Source organism: Heliangelus exortis, chromosome 3, assembly GCF_036169615.1.
Source record: "Heliangelus exortis chromosome 3, bHelExo1.hap1, whole genome shotgun sequence".
In the NCBI taxonomy this organism is placed as follows: Eukaryota; Metazoa; Chordata; class Aves; order Apodiformes; family Trochilidae; genus Heliangelus; species Heliangelus exortis.
The window spans coordinates 18,228,436-18,250,714 of record NC_092424.1 but is presented as its reverse complement, the minus strand read 5'-3'; the positions used below and the strand labels follow the sequence as shown (position 1 = coordinate 18,250,714).

General features: G+C 45.8%; 2 long non-coding RNA genes across 3 annotated transcripts in view; one reads left to right on the top strand and one right to left on the bottom strand.

Annotated features, from left to right (window-relative positions):
* Positions 1-21,664, bottom strand: part of LOC139794206 (uncharacterized) — a 49,715-nt gene extending 28,051 nt beyond the window's left edge. The window contains exons 1-2 of one of the 2 annotated variants that reach the window (XR_011725019.1): positions 20,894-21,664; positions 5,827-5,911 (exon numbers count right to left, since the gene is read on the bottom strand). This is a non-coding gene — a long non-coding RNA (uncharacterized lncRNA). Of the gene's footprint in view, positions 1-5,826; positions 5,912-17,196; positions 18,428-20,893 lie in introns of those variants that run through there. The other variant, XR_011725018.1, reaches the window with a different exon arrangement.
* Positions 18,277-19,075, top strand: LOC139794207 (uncharacterized). The gene is made up of 2 exons (XR_011725020.1): positions 18,277-18,636; positions 18,822-19,075. It is a non-coding gene; the product is annotated as an uncharacterized lncRNA (long non-coding RNA).
* Positions 21,665-22,279: the final 615 nt, after the last annotated feature.

The following is a 22,279-nucleotide window of genomic DNA, read 5'->3' as shown; positions in this document are numbered from 1 at the left end:
CACTTTAGAAAGAGGGTTTTTTAATTAAAAAAAATAATATTGTTATGAAGCAGACCTCCACCAGACACCAGCATAAATTGCTAATTGTGTAGAACACTGCAGCAATACCAAAATGGAAGTACTGAAGGGAAGATGGATTTTTTTTCCCTTCTAAGCACCACTTCTCTTACTGACTCTGTCTGAAATAGCCTGTGTTTCTAACCCAGAGAGCAACTGTGTCACATTCAGTTCACACAGTCATTTTGAGCTGAGCATATTTATTTTACCTACCTGTCATCTCGGAACAATATGCAAAATATCATTTGCTGAAACGACAAATCTATAAACCTGTCTCCAGGGGGCATTTTGGACACAAGTTAAGACTATCAGGAATATCGTATCTCTTAGACTGAAGATGTGTACTGGATCACACACTGTTCTCTCTCTAGCATCTGTCTACCAAACACCACTTCTGTGCACACAGCTGTAGACCTGGGGTGAGGGTTCAGGCTTTGGTGTAACTGAAAGGGGGACCCAGTCTGCTGCCTGGCATTGGTACTGCCACTGTGCTCACCTTTCAGGAAAATTGAGATTTCTTTGTCTGAAAGCTGATTTTATATAAGCTCACTCCCTGTGTTTCCATTCTCTATTCATTCACTTTAGACTCAGCCAGAACACATAATTTTTCCAACCTGCTGTAAAATACTCCAGGAGGATATATGGAGAAATTAGTCAAACCCTGGAAGAAACCTCAAAAAAATCTTGCATCAACAGGACAAACTACTAACACAACCATTAGATTAGGCTCCTTCTCAATGAACACACTAATTTGTCCTGTGCAGGACAATGACCTGTGTTACTTCTTCAGAAACAAAAATATTGTTTCCTTTTAAATGACACAGTGAGTAAAATCACCAGTTGCTTTGGTTTGGATTTTTTAGGAAAAAAAAAAATAATTGCCTGTGAACTTTCTGCTACATAAATTGAAATTAAAAAGAGAAAAAAATGATGCAAACAAGCACTGACCTGTGAATGAGAGTTAAACAAACATGCAGATTAATTCTGAGATGTAGCCCTGTGATGGGGAAATACCCAGCACGAGAAATGTTTACAGAGGAAAGTTCTGTGGATTTCCAGGCAGGAGAAAAGCAGTGGTTACCTCCTGCTGAAATATCATTGCAGCAATGAAGTGGCAAAGACGACAACTGACATGTCAGAGACACATAAATCTATCCTTATAGGGCTGACAGCTTGGTGTGATTGCCCTCCAAAGATAACTTTGTAACTTGCTGAAGTGTGATTTAAGGATGCCCTGAAGCAGCACTAACCTGTGTACCTTTCTTGTGGGTAACTTTTCATAAGCTCTAGCTTTAGTTAATAGCTTATGTAATTTTTCATTTGACCTACGGGTGTCCCACATGGGTGGGATTTTCAAAAACACTCAGGCCGAGATCCACAAAGGGATTTACACAGAGGTGATTGCACCTATTGCATGTGCAGGGAGCAGAGCAGAGACCTGACCACAGTTTGGTCTGTGGAGATGCCTTAGATCTCTTCCCACCAAAACAGAGTAAAAATAAGTACCAGACAAGTGCTAGTGCTCTTGAAAAGACCAGACTTATTTTAAACTTTGTTACTAGAACTCTAACTCTTTCTAAAATATATTTTAGAAAGAAGTGCTTGAATGTTGTTAGCAAGTAGGACACTTTAGCAGGAAAAGTGTGCTGTTTTTATTTCAGTGTCTTGTTTTTCAGGTGAACTATTGAATATACATGCAAGAATGAAAAGGATTATTAAAAGGATAATAATACAATATCCAGTTTGGTCCCAGTGATGTTAGATGTGCTTAATCTGAAGCACTTAATAATCTCTGCATGCAACTTGGGCTGTAGATCTTTGAGTACATCTTCCCTTTGAATGCTAGCTAAGACCAGGGGTTGTATCATCATATATGTCAAACACTAGGATAAATTATGTCCTCCATGGGAAATAAGCCACAGGCAGCAGTGTATCTTATAAATAAGCCTTAAGGAAAGCAGCTTTATTTCCATTTTTTCCCTGTTTTTTTCACAAAGCCAAACCGTCCCCTGGGGTATTTGGGCACTCAGAAGACAATTGTATTTGAAAGACCACGAAGAGTCAAACTAAATAAATAGTCTAGAAAAGCTGAAGTCCTTCAGTTGCCAGACTGGCAACTTCCACAAGGCTCAATGTTGATTTGCTTCCTGAGACACAGAAAGCTTTTGGCAAGTGTCTGAAAAAAAACAAAGTGCAAGTTGTGCTGGCCTCATGCCTGCAGAGCAGACAGCATCCTTTCTGAAAGCTGGTGCACCACCAGGCCAAGACAAGCTAAACTCTCAAAGCCATGTTCTGACTCTGGTCATCAGCAGAATTTACACTGCTCTTAGCGGGGAGAAAGCCTCTTGAAAGCAACAGAAGACTATAAGGCTCTTTAAAGCTCCTCAAAGATTTAAGTGCAGTAGTGGCAAAACATACTCATGTGGCTTTCAGGGTGACAAGTAGTAAACTCACTAAATTCAACTCAAGGCAAACTTCTGAAAGCTGCAGAGTGACCAGAAAAAAAGTCTGTCCTCCTGGGACAATATTATGGGAAAGCCTATGAGGTCATATATCCAAGCACAGAGTCTTCCCTTTACAGGAAGACCCCCTAAAGGAATGCTAAAAATTAATCTCAAAAGCATTTTAAGTTTATTTTGCTTACACCTTCAGGACAGATAGAGTATGGTAGTACTACTACTGTGGTAGTATTATGGTCTATGAACAAGAAAAAAACTGAAGGAAGGGGGAGTGTTTTCTCTTAGATCTTTTCTCTTAGATCAACTGTTTTAACTAGGAAGAAAAGAGCTTGCAGACACAAGTCATCTTTAATATAACATAACCTTCCTCCTTCTTTTGGCATCAGCTGTTCTATTAGAAGAGGTTTCTTTTCCCTGTAGCTTTTTCTTGCAAAATAAATATGGTGAGATCTGAACTCTGCTCCAATGTGAAACACTGGATGATCTATGCTCACACTGTAAATAAGCAGTGAAAATGTTTATTTGGAGAGCTGATGAACTCACAGCACACTTTTTCCTAAGACCAACATGATTTTAGGGTTAGTCAGAAAAGAGGTTTTTTTCCAGGGGGTGTGTGCTGCAGACATAATGACCTAAAGTCTCATCCTCACAGAAAGCAATCAAGATGGTTAAACCCTAAGGGTGAAATGTGGGCACTGTGGGGTTTGTATGGTGAACAGAACATGAAATAACACATTTGTAATAAGATGGAAGTTGGTATAAAAAATGGGAGGAGAGGAAAGCAGATTCTACCCTAGAGCACTTGCACCCCGGCTCCTGATAAGAAGTCAAGTAAGTATTTTACGCTGCATGGCACTTCAAGATTTATGACCTCTTGTTCTCACTGATAAAGAAAATACCACTTACACACAAGCAGCAGAAAAATCACATAAAAATAATTTCAGCTACTTCCTACTTCATAGGAAGAACTGAAGTAGTTCTATTGTCCCTTAACATCAAAAAAAAAAATTATGCTTTGTCAAATAAAATGTACCTTTCACTGCAAAACACATGTTCTTGTTGGTTCTAGCATTTTGTTCCCTTTGTGCTTTCTTAAATGTGGGAAAATCTGAGGATAATGCTTTAGGATCATAGAAAAGGGAAGTGGATTTCTTCATAAAGCTCCCTTGTTCCAAAGAACTAAGTTATCTCTTCTAAGTATTCATTGCAAAGGCAGGGAAAACTAAGGAAAAGTGACTCCAAAGTACCATCTGCAGTCAGATTTTGGATGAATGGTTTCACTGTTCTCTCTTACATGTACCTTTTGTGGGTTTTAGCATTATGTCCAAAGCAGTGACTGGGGACTACTAAAAAAGAATCAAAAATCTTAAAAGCAGGAGAGCCTTCTGTCCTCTGAGCCCAGGGCAGGTAGGTTGCATTTCTGAGGCTGTCTTCAAGTCTAAGCTGGTCACTTTTGTGCTGTTTTGGTACCTGATCTAAAAGAGGGTGGTAACACTATTTCCTCTCACCTGTTCCTTTTCAATTAATGTTAATTTTAAGCACAGGTGCCACCAGAGACTCCTTCTTAATGTGTATTATTACTTTGGCCAGAGCGGAGGATTTCTCCTGGCATCCCCCAGTGTCAGAGTATAAATATATTCAGTGCTAAAATGATAAACTAAGTCTTTAGCATAAATCTCAGCACACGTGTGCATATTCATATGTAAACTGTAAGGCACACTGAGTATTAGCCTAAAGAGAGGAAATCAGGAGATGCAACACAAGGACAGAAAGCAAGTATAAAATGAGTCTTGATCAAATGGTTTATACATCACTTATTTTTGTCCTGCTCTGACTGGTGTAACTTATAATTACTCTCTGCCTGCACTGGTGTGGTTCCAAAAAAATAGTGGATTAGTAGAAACTCTAGAATTTCTCCATAACTTGACAAGTTATAACCTGAAAAGCTACACTTATTCCATTAGAGATTTTTCACAGTGACATTTTAGTGCATCTAGGGAAATAGGCCACTTTGCCATTTATCATTTTCAGGGCATGGACAGTGAAAAGGAGGTTGCTATGAAGAACAAAATAAAATAGATTACACACATAGAAGTGAGGTGAAGAATACTGATAAATATACACCACTGAATGTCAGCAAATGTCACTTGAGAAGCCATTTGCAGCTACTAGGACAGCCTTGCAAACCAGCAAAAGTAGCAAAACTAGGCAAAACAAGTTGGGTGTACTCACTTCCACATGAATAAGCAATAAACCTCTCTGAAGTTACACCAGAAAGTTGTTAAACTTGATAGATGAATCTTTTCCAATGTGCTCTGTTGCATACTTTCTATGGCCTCAAAGGACTATGGATGGTTTAAAGTGAAAAAGAGAAAGCATTGCTGAGAAAGCAACAATTTAAGCATTTTTGTTCCAACACTTGTGTTCTGCTTTGTTCAAACAAAGGAGTGATTCATCACACTGCTTTTTCTTCCATATGGCTGCTCTTTTTTCTTTGGTCTGAACTTCGTGGTCAGAATTATTGCATTATTACCATTTATCCTTTAAATATCTTTGCCTCTCTAGCAACAGGACTTCAACTGCTCTGGGCTTCCTTGGCAGAAATGTCACAAGTGAGAGCTCTTCTGCTGACAAAATTCTAATGGTAGCTCTATAGCATGGCACCTAAGTGTAAGTGAAAGTCCTGCAAGATATCTCCTGTCTTTCCAGCAGCATCTGATTTGTAGATCTGTGGATCAGCTCCATTTTGGTTTATAGACACAATGACCTGGAAAAAGCTCTTCACAATACTTTAGAGAGAACATCAAGATTCCTTCAGGCTTATTTTAATCTGGGCTGTCTGTTTGCAGTCTCTTGAACCACAACTCTTCATTGATAATAGGCAGAAGCAAAGATCTTTGACTCAGAAAATATCTCCAAGGAAAAGTAGGAGTTCTTAAAATTTCAGAACCTCTAACTGCTTTTAGATTTAATTTTCCATGAGATTCTTACTCCAAATTTTCAACTTATCTTAGTAAAATCAGAAGCAGCCTACATCATTTTGATTTCATGAGACTGCTATCACCAGATGCCACACTCATGCAAATTTCAGGTCAGTTTTACTTTCATTAGAGAACAGCAGCAACATGGACCGCATAAACAGGGTCATTTTATTCAAAATATTTCATCCATATAAGACTGTAGAACTTGACTTGAATGGTTTCAGTAAAACTTCTCACTGTATGTAAGAGCTATAAAAAACAAGTCCTACAATGCCATCCTAAAGCCTGGGAGTGTAAATATTCCAAGGGAACAATTTTCTTGTACTTACAGATCCTGTAGATGGAGTAAGGGCAAACCTTCCTCTCCTGGGCAGGATGTTTATACAGTGAATTTTCTTTGTACAAGTCTTCACTCTATTCTTGCAAAATCAAAATCAAAAGTGATCCTTATTAGTTGAACCAAACGCTTTATTAAATTAAAAGAAAAGCCTGTTTTAGAAATGAACAATGAAAATCAGAAAACAAAGATTAAACCAATGGATTGTGCTCAGCTCTGCATGAACTTTCCTGAACCACTCCCCTCCCCCCTCCCTCCAATTCTTTGGAAACTGAAGTCATCTTTGTAGCAAAACAAGTGTTTGACAGCATCCATCATCCAGAAGCTCTGTAGCAGTTGTGCTGCTTCTTTGGTCTTGTTTTGAATTTCTCTGTCAATTTGAATAGAGACAACAGAGACTCAAGGAACAATGTTCACAAGCTGAGAAGGCAAGGACCATGCTAGATGCAACAGAGGGCAAAAGGTCTATCTGTGTTTGCTACCTCCTTACAAATGTCAGTGTCCCCAGAAGCTTCTCCTTTTACATAAAAGTATTCAGTTCACTGAAAAACGGAAGAAAGCTTATTTACATTTTATATGTGAAATTTAATGTATGTTGCACAGTAACACACTTGATGGCTTTTTAGAAACTCTGAGATGTATTACATATGCACATACTCACCTTCAAAAGCAACAAAAAAGTAGAAATGCTTGGCCAAGAGGTTTTAAAGGAATTCTTGAACAAATAGGCAGCACATGAATAAATATACTGATTTTGAAACAAGCACCTGAAACTTGTGGTTAGCAGCCTGTGTAACCTAACAAATGGTTTAGGTCCTGCCTCTATCCTAAACATGAAAGCTGCTATCCCCACACCAGACTTGAATGAGATAGGAAGGTGCCTTCTGACACTGAATCAGGCCTGGCAACCTCCAGGCTTGACTTTGTGGGGCTGCACCAGCCCAAAGCAACCAACACTTCCCCATAACAGAAAGTCCCTCAAAGGTGGCTGTTAAGGTATGTGTGAAGTATCCTGATGAGATAGATCTTGTCCTTTGAAAAAAAAAAAGTGGAGATTTTGCACGAATAAAGCGGTATAGGGCTTGCTTTGGTACAGTCAGTAAGAACAAAAAATCATAGCTTCTGTTATCTGGGGTTTTCTGATACATTTGTCTTTCTAAGTAAAAAGAACATATAGTTCTAAGTGGGGGAGGGTGGTCATTTTTTGTCCTTTTTTATTTTAATGGCTAAACATTGTAATTCTAGCTAAATAGAAATACTTGTCTGTTAATAGGTTCCTTTAGTTTGTAACAAATAGGAATGCTAATGACTAAAATTTGGTATTTGGTATGCATTAGCTTTTGTAAGTCTTTTCTTTACAGGCTTCATTGACATTCAATATGGCAAGCTTCCTTTGAAACATATTTATAAAATAACTACAGTATAATTAAACCAACAAAGCCATCTTTTAAGTAAGCTTAATAGCTCAGTTTTTCATTCTGTAAATTTTTATTTTAAGGAGAAAAAATAGTTATGCTTCAATTCTACTGCACGTTTCATTTTACATCTAATATTTCCTTTCCATTTGCAATCTGGGCATATCTAATTATTGACAACTATTATTATTAATAAGTATGCATGAAAAATATGCTTCATAGAATCTTCCACAAGAATATTTTTGTTAATGAGAACCAAAACATGCCTTGGCAAAAACAATATATGTAATATATATATGTGTGTATATATGCATATTTTAATAGTTAATGGTGGTGTAGTTAATACACAAAAATGGATTAATATATGTGGCAGGTAATAACTGAAGTGGGTGCTGTTTAATAAAAGTAACTAAAATATTTTAATTAGATAAAAGCAATAGGTAAATAAAAGCAATTACATTTAATTTTGCTTCCAGCTTGTGAGCATTTTCTGTATGCTTTAATAGAGAGAAATGCTTGTGCAAAAGGCTAATGGTAGAGTCAGTGCTAGCATTATTCTTTAGGATTTCTAAGTACTATTTATTCTAAGATATTTCTGTGGAACACTAAAATGTTCTTGGTAAAGGTACTTGGATCTTGATAATCCTAATTCGTAGTAATACCCCACCCATTCAGAAAATTAAACTTTACGGAGTCCTTGGCAGTTTGAAAATCTTTCTACTACTTAGAACCATGATCATGTTTACTAAGAACAAGCTAAAAAGTGACAGCTTGCGTTATAATAAGTGAAGTGGAACCTCATAACAGTTTCTTAGACCCTGTCCTCCACAGACATAATGATACGGAGACCACATTTACGGTATGGTGAATAAAAACTGTTGACATCATTGTTAAAATCTTTATTTAAAACTGTTACCAAGGTTACAAATTACCATCACTGTGTGCAACAGGTTCCTCTGAAGCAGTATCATTACAGATTAACTGTAATGTGTAGGATTATAATAAAAGGCATAAGGGATTATGCACAAGCAAAAATGCTAGAAATAGCACAAATACATCTACATCATACAGTGCATCGAGTAGCAAAACCTCCGCTTTCAATGCCGAAATACACAATGCAGCTTTTTGTTTAATTCGGGCGTTTAGAGAGATGTTAACTGCATCCTGAAGTGGCATTGCAAATGTCAGGGAGCAGAGGGGGGACGTTTACCGCGACCTATAGAACCGCTGCTGGAAACGTTCCCACATCGTCTCCGGTCTTAGCAAAGCACCCAGTTTAGAGGGGAACGCACCTCAGTTGTGTGAAACAAGACTGGGGTGACAGAGAGGAAGTGTGGGACTGCCGCACGGTCGCAGCCCTCAGCACAGACCCGGGCTGCCCTCGCTGCCCGCCCCCGGGCCGTGTCGGGCCTGGGGGCAGAGGAAGAGTTCTCCCTCCCCCCAGAGGGGGATGACGCCTAGAGGGGGTAGCTAAAGGGAATGCGGAGTGGCAGGTGACAGTCCGGTCACCAAGGTGCTGGCCGGGGGCTCCGTCCCCCGCTAAGTCACTCTACCCTGCCCTCAACATAATGACACAAATCCGGGCTCTTAAAGTCTTTGCGACTGATCGTACTCGCTCATTTATAAATAATGATCTCCATATAGATGCATAACAACAACATACCAGAAGTATTTGGGGAGAAATCCGATTAAAGTCTATAGCGTTTTTTCCCCTCTCTTTCCCAGAGCAAAAGTCTTGCCACAGGTCAGCTGCCGCGGCTGGCCCCAGCTGCGGGGTTAAAGGGAAGAAAAGGCTCCAGTGGAGCCGGGCAGCGGGCGGGGGCTGCCTCCGAACGGCTCGGCCTGCCGGGACACAGCCCGTCGCCCCCTTAGCTCTCCCGGCCAGGGACGCTCGGCTAGGCCGCCGGTGCGGGCGATGGGCATTTTGGGGGGAGGAAGGTACTACCCTGGTTGCATCGTGAACTCTGCGGGCGGTGCCGATTTTCCCTCGGCGCCAGCATCCCCCGGGCGGGGGCGCGGGGCCTGGACCGGCTTGGGGTGGCGGTGACGCAGAAACGCGCTTTCCCTTCCTCTCTCGGGCGATTTAGGGGAACTAGAAAAACAAACATCGGGTCGTTTCATGAAACCGGTGGAGAAAGCTCCGAAGGGAAAGAGAGCGGGGCACATCCTTTTAGAGGAAGGACAAGGGTTCTCTGAGGAGGGAAAACAAAAGATGACAGTGGTGGCTGTAACCCCACCATGAACCAGGGACGTCCTGGCCACGCTCGGAGAGCTAACCTCCCCGGACTTCCCATTACCTCTCCATGACACTTCACTAATGCTCACACAATGGCCAACTGAGCAGTTCAAGTAAAGATATTTTAACCTGAACTAAACATTGTCTCCAGACAATAGGATGCAAAGCAACATCTGGTACCACAGATAAACAATGCTGTGCAACAGCATATGCTCGACGTCTGAAGTTTATGTCAACACTAAGCAGTCGAGGATGAAATCTTAATCTTAATCTTAATAAACGAATGTTTGCTGCGCTTTCGAGGTGAGCAGCTAGGGTCCTTCCTCCCTGGGCATCCTCTTCAGCTTGAGGCTGCCTGGCAAGACATCTTCGGGCTTCGTGCGCACCTCCTTCCTCCCGCCCTCGGAGCAAACCACCAGTGAGAAATGCCACGGGGAGAGCCCATGGCCCGGCCTATGGACAACGCCTGGTTCCCCCCTTCCCCGCTGCGGCTCCTGCGGGCACAGCTCCGCTGCCGGTGGAAGCGGCCAGCGCTGAATGGGCAACTTCAGGGAAATGCTTCTTTAAAAAGGAGGCCCTAGGCTAATGAAACAACGGGAGGTGACTATTGCAAACAGCTGTTCCTCATACATATTTCATTATACAATCAGATAATGCGTCTTACCACCTTCTCAATTATTCACAGATAAACATTTTCAAGACGTTTTGACATCTGTCTTAGGGCCTGCTATTAATTTAGTAATCACTGTGGTTAAAAATGTATGGGGACTGCACCTCACAAAACCTCCGATCTCTCTTACGAGGACAACTTCCCTAACAGCTCACCCTAAGCAGCACATCAGGTCAAAGAGAGCCCCGAAATAGGGGGAGCACGGGATCTTCGCCCTGAAGCTCTCGGAACGTGTCCCCAGCAGAGCTGCGCCGGGCAGCGGGGAGAAGCTCTGGGTACAAGAGGTCAATGGGGGTGAAGGGGACACCTTCGCTCCCTGAGGACACAAGAAACCACACAGAGAAGTCACCTTCGTTCATCCCTACGGTCGAGCTCTTCGAACCAGCGGTCCCGGTCTCTTCCACAGGAAAACGGTGCTCACCGTTGCCTCTGTCCGCCGCGCAGTAGGACGAGGCTGCGCCCTGGCCCGGGCTGCTGGGCTCCTGCTCCCCCCGCTCCCACCCGTGCCCCGCGAGCCCTGTGACCAGTGCCCCCGTCCCGACTGGGGCAAGCGGGGCGCCGGTGGCAGCTCCTGTGGTTTCACTCCCCTCCGGGACAAAGCCCGAGAGTCCTCGGCCGGGAAGCGAGACGCGGTCGTCCCTCCCGAACCTCAGGAAACTTTTGACAAAAAGTTTTCTTCACCGCTGCTTGGGCTGGTTGTAAAACCGCAAGGCACTAGGGAGTCGCAGCGTCTCAAAACTGCCTCTTTCGTGTCTCTTCTTTGTCAATAATCCCTTTCCTTAAAATAAGGAGCACATAAGTCCGCGAAACACACATGCACAAGCACAACTACCAGATGTTACGCTTGAACATTAAAGAGCCATTAAACGAGCAAAGCAGAGAATCAAATCTTGACAATTCTTTGAGACACTTAATTGATTGAATTAAACCGTTCAGCACCTCTCTCCTGCTTCCCCTTCCCCAGGCTATCTCTTTTAACCACAAAATTCACAGGCGGGCAATAATCGGACCCCTTCACGATCTCCCCATGCCCTGGTAAGTGTTTTTCCGTCCTGCTACAAAAGATCTTGATTGCAACTAGTTCCTAGAGCTGCGCTCTCGCCAGTGACACGGGGTTTCTGCTTTGCGGGAGGCTCTGGACACACGCGTGAGCCAGCAAAACGAGGGGGAAAGTGATGCTTTCAGTCTGGCCCTGCTCCTCTCCCCGTCCCTCTGAGGTCTGGCTGCCCCTGTGCCTCCCCATGCCCCTACAAGTCCTGTGTCCCCCCACACATACACACCTCCCCATAGTGGGACTGCCACTGCCCGCGGAGGTGTCACACAGGGGGTCCCGCAGTTACTAAAGAGCTGCCGGCTCCTCTCTGCGCATCACGGCGGGTACCAGGGTGCGGGTGTGTTTTCTCTAAAGCCTCAACCAGGGTCCCGGCCGTGAATTGCATTTCAATCGCACAGCCAAGATCAGCGCCGGCACCCAGAACTGCCGGGGATTTTAAAGCCTTTCTCCCTTGCATGTGGCAGAAGGCAGAGGAGGATTTGGGGTCAGACGTTAGAGGGGATGCTCTGTGAAATGGAAACAAGGATTCTTAGTGCTCCCTCAAATTCATACCTACAGCTTGCCTTCCCTGTAACGCTCTGTAAACAGCGAGAGGGATAGAGGCGAGCTCAGAGTGTCTAGTTCGGATCTACCTGGAACCTACGATTTTTCAAGTCAGAAATGGTGGAAATCAGGCTATGAATGTGGGGAGGGGAGACCTTTACACTTCAGCAGCACTCATCGTGTTTTAAAAAGAAATGTCAGAAGCCCTAGAATAAACCCGACGCTGGAAGCTCTCCTCCAGCCGCTCTTGAATTAGTCCTCCACTCCCTCAGAGCTGCTCTGAGCTCACCTGGCTCTTGACTTCAGCTCTCTTAAGTCCCTGCATAGTTTCAACACTGTCCTCGCAAATGACTCCCCGAAGGGCCGTCCTGCTCACCGTCCCCACCCCAGCCTCAAGACGTCCTTCGCCCTATTGATTTGCTCTATAGCCGAAGAGGGTGAAGAGACGAGAATTGTATTCGACAGATGCTGCTCACTCGTGAATAACAGGTTCAGCGCATACGGTATCTCTCGCCATTATCCTGTAAGTTAATATTGAGTAGCAATAGCTGTCTAAATATCAAAATCTATTTATAGGGGTTGCAGAGCCGTGACCTCCTCATCTGACCTTCAGGAACCACAGGCTGGAAAATAGGGCAAAGGAAAAAAAAAAAAAAAAAAAAAAAAAAAAAAAGACGGAAAGCCCAGGTTTACAATGGAGATTTGTGCGTGGTGAAGCTGGGCAGGGCTGCCTTTGTTCCGAAATCCCGAAGGGGACTTGAACCTTTAGCACGGCACCGGCACCGCGGCCTCGGGAAGCATCTCTGTGTCCCCGTCACGATCGTGGTGTTGTTTTGTCCACTTACAACCATCTGCAAAAGTTTTTGTCTGATTGGTTTTGGTAGTTTGTGTTTGGTAGGGTTTTGGTTTTTTCACATTAAAAAAATATATGGAAAAACAAATCAGCGCAGTTGATTAAGCAGCAGGTCTCAGTGCGAGCTGGGGGAGCGGAGAGAGCTCAGCAGAGTGCAGACCCACAGCTTGGGGAATAGTTTCGTACGGGGGAAAATGAGAGGATATATTGCTATTTAGGTGCTCACAGCTCCCCCCGCACAAACGGGAGGTGAGCGGAGGGCAGGGGTGCTTAGGGCGCCCGGGGCTTGGCCCCGCCCGACCGAGCAGCAGGGTCGGTGGCCCGAAGCCAGGCGGCAAGGTGAGTCTCGGGGCCCTGGACCGGGATCCCCTGGCGTGGCGCACCCCCGGGGATCGCTCCCGCCTCCCACTCCCTTCCCCACCAGGCGGGGAAGGGGAGGGTGCTCTGTAGGGTCCCAGAGCAGAGATCAATATAACAAAGAGCATCTCCTCGGGGGAAGTGTGTCAAGGAGAACGGGGTAAAGAATCCCGAAGTACTTTTTGTTTTTCTGGAGCCGTCGACACCTCCTTCGGTCTGAATTAGCAACTGCGGAAAACTAGACCAACTGCGAACCCGCCCTCCCCCCGCCCCAGCCCCAGCTCCCGGAGTTAATATGGCGCCTGCGAGCCAAGGAAGCACTTTTCTCGGTGTTCAGCAGTTGAAATGTGCTCCCTGAAGATCACACCAGGCCAGGGGCCCGTCGGTTGCCGCACGAAGCGAGGGCGCGGACCGGGCCGGCGGCACCCCCCGCAGCTTCGGCACCACCCGCAGCCTCGCCAGCCCCCGCAGTCCCGGCAGCCATCCCGCCGGGGACAACAGAGCGTCTGGGAGCACGGGGCGGTTTCCCACAGCCAGATGTGCACCGGATGGGCCTTTCCCCCCCACCTCTCTCTTTCTGTGTGTCTAAGGGAATCGGAACCAGGTTCCCTTTTTCTCTTATGAAAAAAAAAAAAAAAATATATATGTATATATACACACACACACCATCCTTCGAGGAAGTAATTCCTTGTGTCTGGAAATTAAAAGGCTCAAATCTCCTATGTGACCCTATTAAAGTACGGGAGCGCTGTTTTCAGCTACTTTCAAGAGCCAGTCTCAGTTGGTTTTGAGGTCGGAGCTACTGTTCTTCAGAAAGAAAAGTGTAGTTCAGGAGGCAAACTGTGTCCCAGGAGTTGTGTGAAGTCTCGCTATCCGCTGGCTAAGTGCACCCACCAAGGGAGAGTGAGGCAGGTCTGCTAACCCGGGCTGCTTGAATGTTCTACGCTTTCTCCTACCGGGGGCTAAGCAAGCAAGAAACAAGCTTCTCTAGTTGCCTGCATAAAATGATAAAGGTGATAAAAAAAAACAAAAAACAAAAACCAAAAAACTCCACATAAACCAACACCCCCCCCAAAAAAAAAACCAACCAACCATCAAACAAAAAACCCACAAGAAAACAAACAAACAAAATAAACCACCAAACCCCAAACCAAACAAAACCCAAAAGACAAAAAAACCCACCCAAACAAACACACAAAAAACTCACAAAACACAAAAAAACCCCACAAGTATTCTTGGCATATGCGTCCCACTTGAGAAAAGTGTGTGAAAAAAATCCCCCCAAACTCCTTTCAACACACTTGGAAATAATCTCCTTTTAAATCTTGGGTCTTGCTACTACATTAGGCTCCGTGATATTGCATTCCAAAGAAAATAGACTGGGTATTAGAAGAGAAATCTCCTCTTCCTAATGAATATTTACCCGGAGGTCATTACATCCGTAATGGTCCTCGCTTAACTTACCTTGCTCCCCTCTCTCTGCTAGAGACTAGGATTTCATTCACAATGCCCTCGATTTTAAAGTGCCGTGTACCATTTAATGGCGGGGTGCAGGCAAGGTTAGAATATTATTGACTTCATGCAATATATAAGATGGATACATTTAAGACTTTTAACTTTTTGTTGCAATGACACGCTGTATTTTTATGAGATACCTATTATGTAGACAGAACCATTGTGCTGTAGATGCCTCACAGTTGCTGGATCGTTTCTATCAGATGAAAGATTTTGAATAGTTTTCTTTCAACAATGCATCCTTTTGGTCTTGATACAAAGAAAGTAGGCACGGTATACACTTAAACAGCTCTGTCACAGAGCAAGATTAAATAGAGTATATATCGAATCCTGTCTGCAGTATAATACGCACAGGAAACAGAATGGAGCTCCCTCCGCTGCTGAAGAAGCCCATTAAGGGCTGATGTCCTGGGAGCATCTTCCAGATTTCCCTTATCTGTGATATTCGCTAAGCTGTTAAAAATCTTTACAGACGGGCTTTAAAATCGGCTGTTTCTCACGGAAAAGATGGAGTTTGATAACATCGTCTTTTAACAAAATCTACTGCTGGCGCTGCTGTAAAGGGCTGAATTCTGCTCTGCCTGGTTCCCCAGTTCGGCGGCCGCCTGGACGCCAGTGTGCCGGGGTACCCCGCCACATCTCCCTCCCCTGTTCTGAGCCACGAGGCTTTTCCCTGCTCTTCCCTATAGGCGCAGAAGTGGCACTGTATTTTGGCCGTTTAACACAGCCCCCCGTGTCCCCCACCCCGGCCCCCAGCCCCCGACTGCAGCCCCGGGCCGGGCGGGCGGTGTCGGCGAGCGCCTGGTGCCGGGAGGGGGGGTGCAGCCGCTCGGCTGGGCTCAGCGCAGCTCCCCCTCCGGTGCTCACTCAAGCGACTTGACCAAAGTGCACGTGCTGAGCCCAACTTTCCTCTCCCCCTTTCCCCAGCTTTGTGCTCTCCGCTGATTGAGTCCCCATATTAAGCTCGAGATCCTTTCTAAGCAACTGCTAAGAAGTCAAGAGCATCCTTGCTTGCTTTCTCTCCGTGGCCTTTCATGCCCTCAATTTGTTATTCTACTGACACTTTTCTTAAAGTTAGCGCCTCGCACTGAAACATTAGCGACAAAAGCCCTGGAAAATCTTTCCCTCCTCACCGCTAAATCCTCTAATGGGTCAGTGCGTGTCGAATTTTTATTTGATTTCAAACAATCTCTCGCACTCTAATATTAAACCCACCTCAGCACAGAGCCTCACCTATGGGAGATTTTTCAGCTTCACTTTGGAAAGTAGAGACGCTCGTATTTCCTTCCACGTGCACCCACTAATTTATAAATGAGTGTATACAGCTGTCTTCGTGTATATCTATGTCTATATATCTGCAGTAACGCTTTCATTTTGTGTCAAAATAACATCCTGTCACTCCACGCCAGAAGTATATTTATCGAATGAAATAGCACCGCAAGATGCATCTTTATCAAACCTTCAGTTCAGTTTTACGCAATTGTTAAATATCTTTTCATTTCTTTTCCTATATTAAAATATGTGTTAAAGTAATTGTTACTTGGAGGTCTTTTGTGTATCTATAGTTCCTTTGATTCATATCTTTTCCTTTCTTTTAATCTTGTTACGTGAAATTATATACACATTTCTCAGGAAATCCAAGGAGCATAACTTTATTAAATAAAGCCCTCCTAATCCTGGAGTTTTGCAGCAAATGCTCTTTTTTTTTTTTTTTTTTTTTTTTTTTTTGAAGTGCACGTTCCTAGCCCATGTTTTTTGAATGAAGATCCCTAAGTCCTCTTCACTTTAGTACACGGATTTTCTGAAATGATTCTTCAGCTCTCTGATTTAAATAAGTTTTAGTGGGAACCAAGAATGAACATTATCCTCTAACCTGAGGTCAAGTGAAGGGTGATTTGCATGACAAAGAATAATGCCCATTTTGTCCAATATGACACAACTTCACCTTCGGCATCATTAAAAAGAATTTAGCACTTTCAGGGCGTTGGGGGTTGGAGTTTTTTGGTAAGTAGTTGGCTATGTATAGCGCAATTTGCCATTTATAAATCACAATACAAAGGCCAATTTCTTGTGCTCTTGAATTTCGGCATTATTTTTATAACCTTAAGTAGAGCGAATTTGCACCTGCTAGTATTTAAACTTTAACATATCAGCTGGGGGAGGGAGGGCGGACGACCATACGACTGATCAGCCCAGAGCACTGCTTCGGAACAAATTAATAAACTTCATTAAAGGAAGGGAAGGGGAGATGTGACCATAGATGTGACCATTTAAGAAGCTGACCCGGATCTCCTCTACCTATGCAGGTTCCGACTAGATTATTTGGGGTCCTTACACCAACAGGATTACAATTTTACTCGCCCTCTTCCCCCAACACACACTCGCTTCCAAATTTCGGCTTCTCTCCGGGCACTTTAACCCTCTCGATGCTTCCTTCCCCTCTGCCTGGAGCGGTGCCCTGCAGGGAAGGTTGTGAAGAGGCAGGGGCACCTCCTCTGCGCTCCGGGGACACAGCCCCGCCGGCCTTCCGCTCCCGGCCGGGCCTCTCCCACCACACCTCCCTTTCAGAGCATCCCCCCCACCTCCCAGACTGTGTCCTTGGCGGTTTCTTCTCCCTCTTTTATGTTCACTTTCGGCTGAGCTCGCCCGCTTCCCTCCCCACACACGCACGCTGCAAGAGCCCATGAGGAAGTGATCTTAATACAAATATCAGTCTTACCATCCGGAGGGTCCTACCTTGATAAAGTTCTGCTTTGCTTGGTCTAAAAGTTAGAGAAACCCGCGTCCTCCCTCATTAAGAGCTCAGGGCTGAGGAGAGCGGCTGCAGGCGGAGGGTCACAGGTTGGGAACTCAGCTCCCCGGCTTTGCTGGCTCTGCGCCCCGAGGGGCGCGGGAGACCAGGACCCTTCCCCACAGGCAGCACTGGCTCTCCCGGGACGGGGGGGCACCGGGCACCGGTTCAGGGATTTCTCCCGCGTATATGGGCGTGCGCACCCAGACGTTTCCTCCGCGGGGAGGGGGCCTCGGGGCAGCTCCCCGGCTCTGCTCGGCCGGCCACTTCTTTGGGGGTGGGAGGGTCGGGGGAGTGTGGGTGTCGTGTGCTTGTTCACAGCTACACCGCGAAAGTGGGAGCGTTTCGTGTTTACAACCGACTCCGGCTTGTAATGGTGAGATGTAGTTCAAGCAGGGATCCTGTGTGTCGCGGGCTCTTAACTGGAGCTTTGCTCAGTCATTGAGAGCAATATAAAGTATATGGAAATCAATATATCGACAGTGTGTAGGGCAGATAATGGATTCGAGTCAGTGAGTGTTATAATCTGCATTATGGGCTTCCTATTGTTTAGAGTGAGCACAAATTTCCAAAGGGTGAAGTGTTGGGTTGGTTTTTGTTGTTTGGTTTTTTTTTTTTTCCCCGTCTTTCTCTCTCTCTCTCTCTCTCTCTCTCTCTCCCTTCTTCTTTTTGGAGGGCTTTGTGTGTAAAGGGGTAGGGGGGGTGTTAAATCCTTCTGCCACAATTATCAGAGTGCCCCCTCTCTTTGCGCCCGCCCCATCTGATTTTAAAGGTAGTGCTTTCACGGCGAAGCTAATGACTTTCATTTAATTGAACATGCCCTGATGTAGCGGATTGTTCTCGCAGCCCTGCGCCTTTGTTGCTTTTGGGGGGAAATAAAGCTAATCAAACCTTTTGTCACGGCCAAATTCTCCCTCAGGGTCTCCCAAACATTTGTTTGAATAATTCACCTCAAGAATTGAAAATACTAATTGATTTTAAAATGCTCGCCCGGAGGGACGGGGAGGTGGGGGATGGGGGGAATGGGGGGCTGGAAATTAGAGGCGAAGAGCAAACGTCTACCTGCCAGCGGCGAAGCCTCCGCAGTTTCTGCCCTCGCCGGGAGCCGGGGCCGGGCCGCCCCCCCCCCCGCGGACTGCGGTGCCCCCGCCGCTGCCGGCCGCACGGTCCGTCCCCTCCCTCGGCCTCTTCTCCCCCACCCAGATGCCAAACTGCGCCCGTCACCTTGGTCTCGGATGCTCCGCTAAAGTGCCGGCGGTGGCAGGGGTGGGCTCCGCAGGGCGGGGAGGGGATCTCGGTCCGGCCGCCTCGGCCCCATTCAGGGAAGAATTTTGATGCGATTCATTAGAAGTAACGAGTTGACATAAGGTAAATCTACATCGAGGGGGCCTTTCTTTGAGTGCATGGGGAAGCTTCATTAACCATCGCTAACAAGGCGTGCAAATGCTCTGATTGGGCAGCTTTCTTGTAACGCCAGGGCCTTAGCAGGATGCCCACCTAATGAGGGTCACTACAAGAGACTCATAAAATATTCAAATTTTCCTTCGCACCAGGAACTTTGTACGAAAGGAGAAAGTTGATGCAACTGTGTGATTGTTTACCTTGGGAAGGCACACTCGAGGGAGAAAGCATCTAGCACTGACAACTCCATCTCCCAGAGAAGCACCGAGCTGGATGGTCGAGGCTTTTCGGATGTTTGCTTGTTAAATTCGTCGACAGATTTCCCCCCGCCTTCCTTCATTTTGCCCCTGTCTAATTATGTTTCTCCCGGATTTAATACGCTGATAAATAAACAACTTGTCTGCAAGGTTTCTCTCTTTTTTCTGTTTTTTTTTTCTTTTCTTTTTTCTTTTTCTTTTTTTTTCTTCAAGAAGAATTATTAAAATCAGTGTGATGGTTCTAATGATCAATCATTTCAAAGTTGATGCTTGTTGCTAATATGTCAGCCTCTGTACACATCACCTCTATTTTACTCGCTGCCGCGTTTAAGGGCTGTTCTCCTCCTGTCCCCCATCCCCCCCCATGCATCACACACACCGCAATTTTTTTCTTCAAGTTTTCATTGATATGTTACAATTTCTAATTAGAGTTAAGTATTTCACTTAATATTTAATTTAGACACCCAGCACATATATCATACCTAGATCAGTCAATCAAGTGTCCCTTGTTGATAAGGCTACATCATTAAGAGTTGTGTTTAATTCAGGAGCAAGAGACTGCACTGCTGCTGCAGAGCAGGTAACTTTCTGCCGGCAGGCACTGACGGCAGATCCAACAGGATGAGGGGAAGAGCCCAGCAGGCTGCAGATCCCTCGCCTCCTCGAGAAAGTTCGCTGCTTTTGAAACCGGAATATCGCAGCAGAGGCGAGCTGGGCACCTTTTCTCCCTCCTTTCAAAAACAAACAAAAAAATCGACCACCTCACGTTTTCCTCCTCCAGCCTCTGTGTTAATGCAAAATAAAGTGTGCGTGTGTGTGTGGATATCCCCAAAAGTTTAACTTGGAATATGGAACACTGTTTTGGACCAGTAATAAAATACCCTCTTCCGCTTCTTGAAGAAATCAGAACCGTTAAAAAAATCTCTTGTCCACATGTTTCTTAGCACGAAAGGTACAGCAAGCATCGCATCAACAGGGCTGCGTTACGGCAGCTGGATGGGCCACATCTCACACACCCATCAAATGCGCATTCATTTATCTCTGGAAACCGTGCCCAAAAAGAGAAGAAGAAAGAGAGAGAAAGAGGGAATGAAGGAGGAGAATAGATGTGTTTGAAAAGACAGCATCAGGGCAAAATTGTCAGCGTTTTCCACTAAATACTGACAGAAATTCAATTAAATCGTAAGAATAATAATTAAAAGCCTAGCAAGACCTACGCGATGGGTTCTCCCTTTACCTGCCCTGGTCTCTCCCTCTCTCCCCCATCGCCTTTCCCCTCGCCGCGGCCGCACTGCTGCATTTTCCACTAGCCGGTACCTCCACGGCTACGCCCCCAGACCCTTCTGAGCCCCTGCCTCCCCCGATAAAAAGTAATCAGTCTTCGCAAGCGTCGACTGAGTCACTCCCGAGTCAGGATTAAGGGGTACTAACTAGGCAGCAGAAAATCGCAGCCTCCTGGGAGCGACCATGAAAACAAGCAGTGAAATAAAAGAGCTTCTCTCTCTGCTTCCTTTCCCCTCCCCGGAAAAAGTCCTCCAGGTTGGCAGCCCGACACACAGACACAAGCACACACACACAGGCGCACACAACTTCTCAGGGCTCCCTCCAGAAGAGACCACGGGCTCGTTCTGGTTTACTTAGGGGGAGTTGTTTTGCGTTGGGTTTTTTTTGGGGGGGGCGGGGGGGAGAGGGGGCATTTGCTTCCCTGCAGATCCACATTTCACTGTAGCTGTTAAAACAATGAATCATGTGGGATCAAGTAAGATTGACTGGAAACGGATGGCTTCCGCAGCCCGGAGAAGATGACTATCGGCATTAAGGGGGGGGACCCCGCCTGCCACCGCCCCGGACCCCCGAGCCCCAGCGCGAGGGTGTGGAAGCTCTCGGGGAGGGGGGAAGAGGGGGCGAGGCAGTGCACGCCCGGGGGGCTCCCCAGCGGGTCCTTCGCCTGCCCGTAACCAACTTACAGGATCCGGAAAGGATTTTCCCAGCCGAGAGGGCAGCCTCTGCCCAGCCCCGTCCGCCGCCGTGATTCCGCTGCCTCCGGCTCCGCGCCCGCCCGCCTGGGCATCACGCTGCGCGCGCCGCTCCGCGCTACCCTGCGCGTCGCTCCGCGCCGTTGCGCGCTGCCGGCGGCGGTGGGGGCCGGGCGGCTTGCGGTTCGTCGCCTGGCGGGTCCGGACTCGGCATCAGCCGGTCCCATTGACAGTTTACAGCCAGCAGCTGCAGTCATTAAAAGCCATTTACACCCTGGCCTCCTCACACAAAGCTGGAGCGCCAACAATTATCTGCTTGCACATTTCAGGACACGAGACTGTGTCCCTAACAGGCTTAGGGGAGAGCTGAATCTGTAGCCGGGGCTGGGCAAGCTCCGGATCCGCTTCCCCAGGGCTGGCTGACGACCACCGAGCCACGGTGACCCTCACCAGCGAGCTGCGAGACCAGGCGCAAGCATTTTAGGATGCTGACTCCGTCCTTGCAGGGGCTTCTGGCTGGCGGTGCTCTCGTGATGGGCGTCCGCCGCTGTAGAGAGGAGAGCGAGCTTCAGTGAGACCTTGGTTTTAGCTGGTAGTCACTTCAGGGTTATGCCAGGCTTGTTCGGCTTGAAACGCGGAGGCACACGCATACAGAGTTTATAGGCATTGAAATGCCCCACAGAAGGATATTCTGTAACAAATATTTTCATCTGAAGTACAGTTGTTGCATGTTTCGTGTGTGTGGGAAAATAAAGTTAAATAATAAAAAATTTTTTTTAGAAGCAAGAAGAAAAAGAGAGGAAGGAAGGAAGGAAGGAAGGAAGGAAGGAAGGAAGGAAGGAAGGAAGGAAGGAAGGAAGGAAGGAAGGAAGGAAGGAAGGAAGGAAGGAAGGAAGGAAGGAAGGAAGGAAGGAAGGAAGGAAGGAAGGAAGGAAGGAAGGAAGGAAGGAAGGAAGGAAGGAAGGAAGGAAGGAAGGAAGGAAGGAAGGAAGGAAGGAAGGAAGGAAGGAAGGAAGGAAGGAAGGAAGGAGAAAAGAAAGAAAGAAAGAAAGAAAGAAAGAAAGAAAGAAAGAAAGAAAGAAAGAAAGAAAGAAAGAAAGAAAGAAAGAAAGAAAGAAAGAAAGAAAGAAAGAAAGAAAGAAAGAAAGAAAGAAAGAAAGAAAGATGCAACCTATATGACCAGTAAGATTAAACAGGGAAAAAAAAAAAAAAAAAAAAAAAAAGTAGCCAGGTTTAGTTTCTTTATTCTGGAAATACATTTTAAGGTAGTTTAATTTGCAGCTTGAGGAAAAATGGAATCAAATATTAAGAAACTCCCGCAGGAATTCCCCCCACCCTCCCCTCTGTAATCCTTTACATAAAAGGAAGGGATTACAA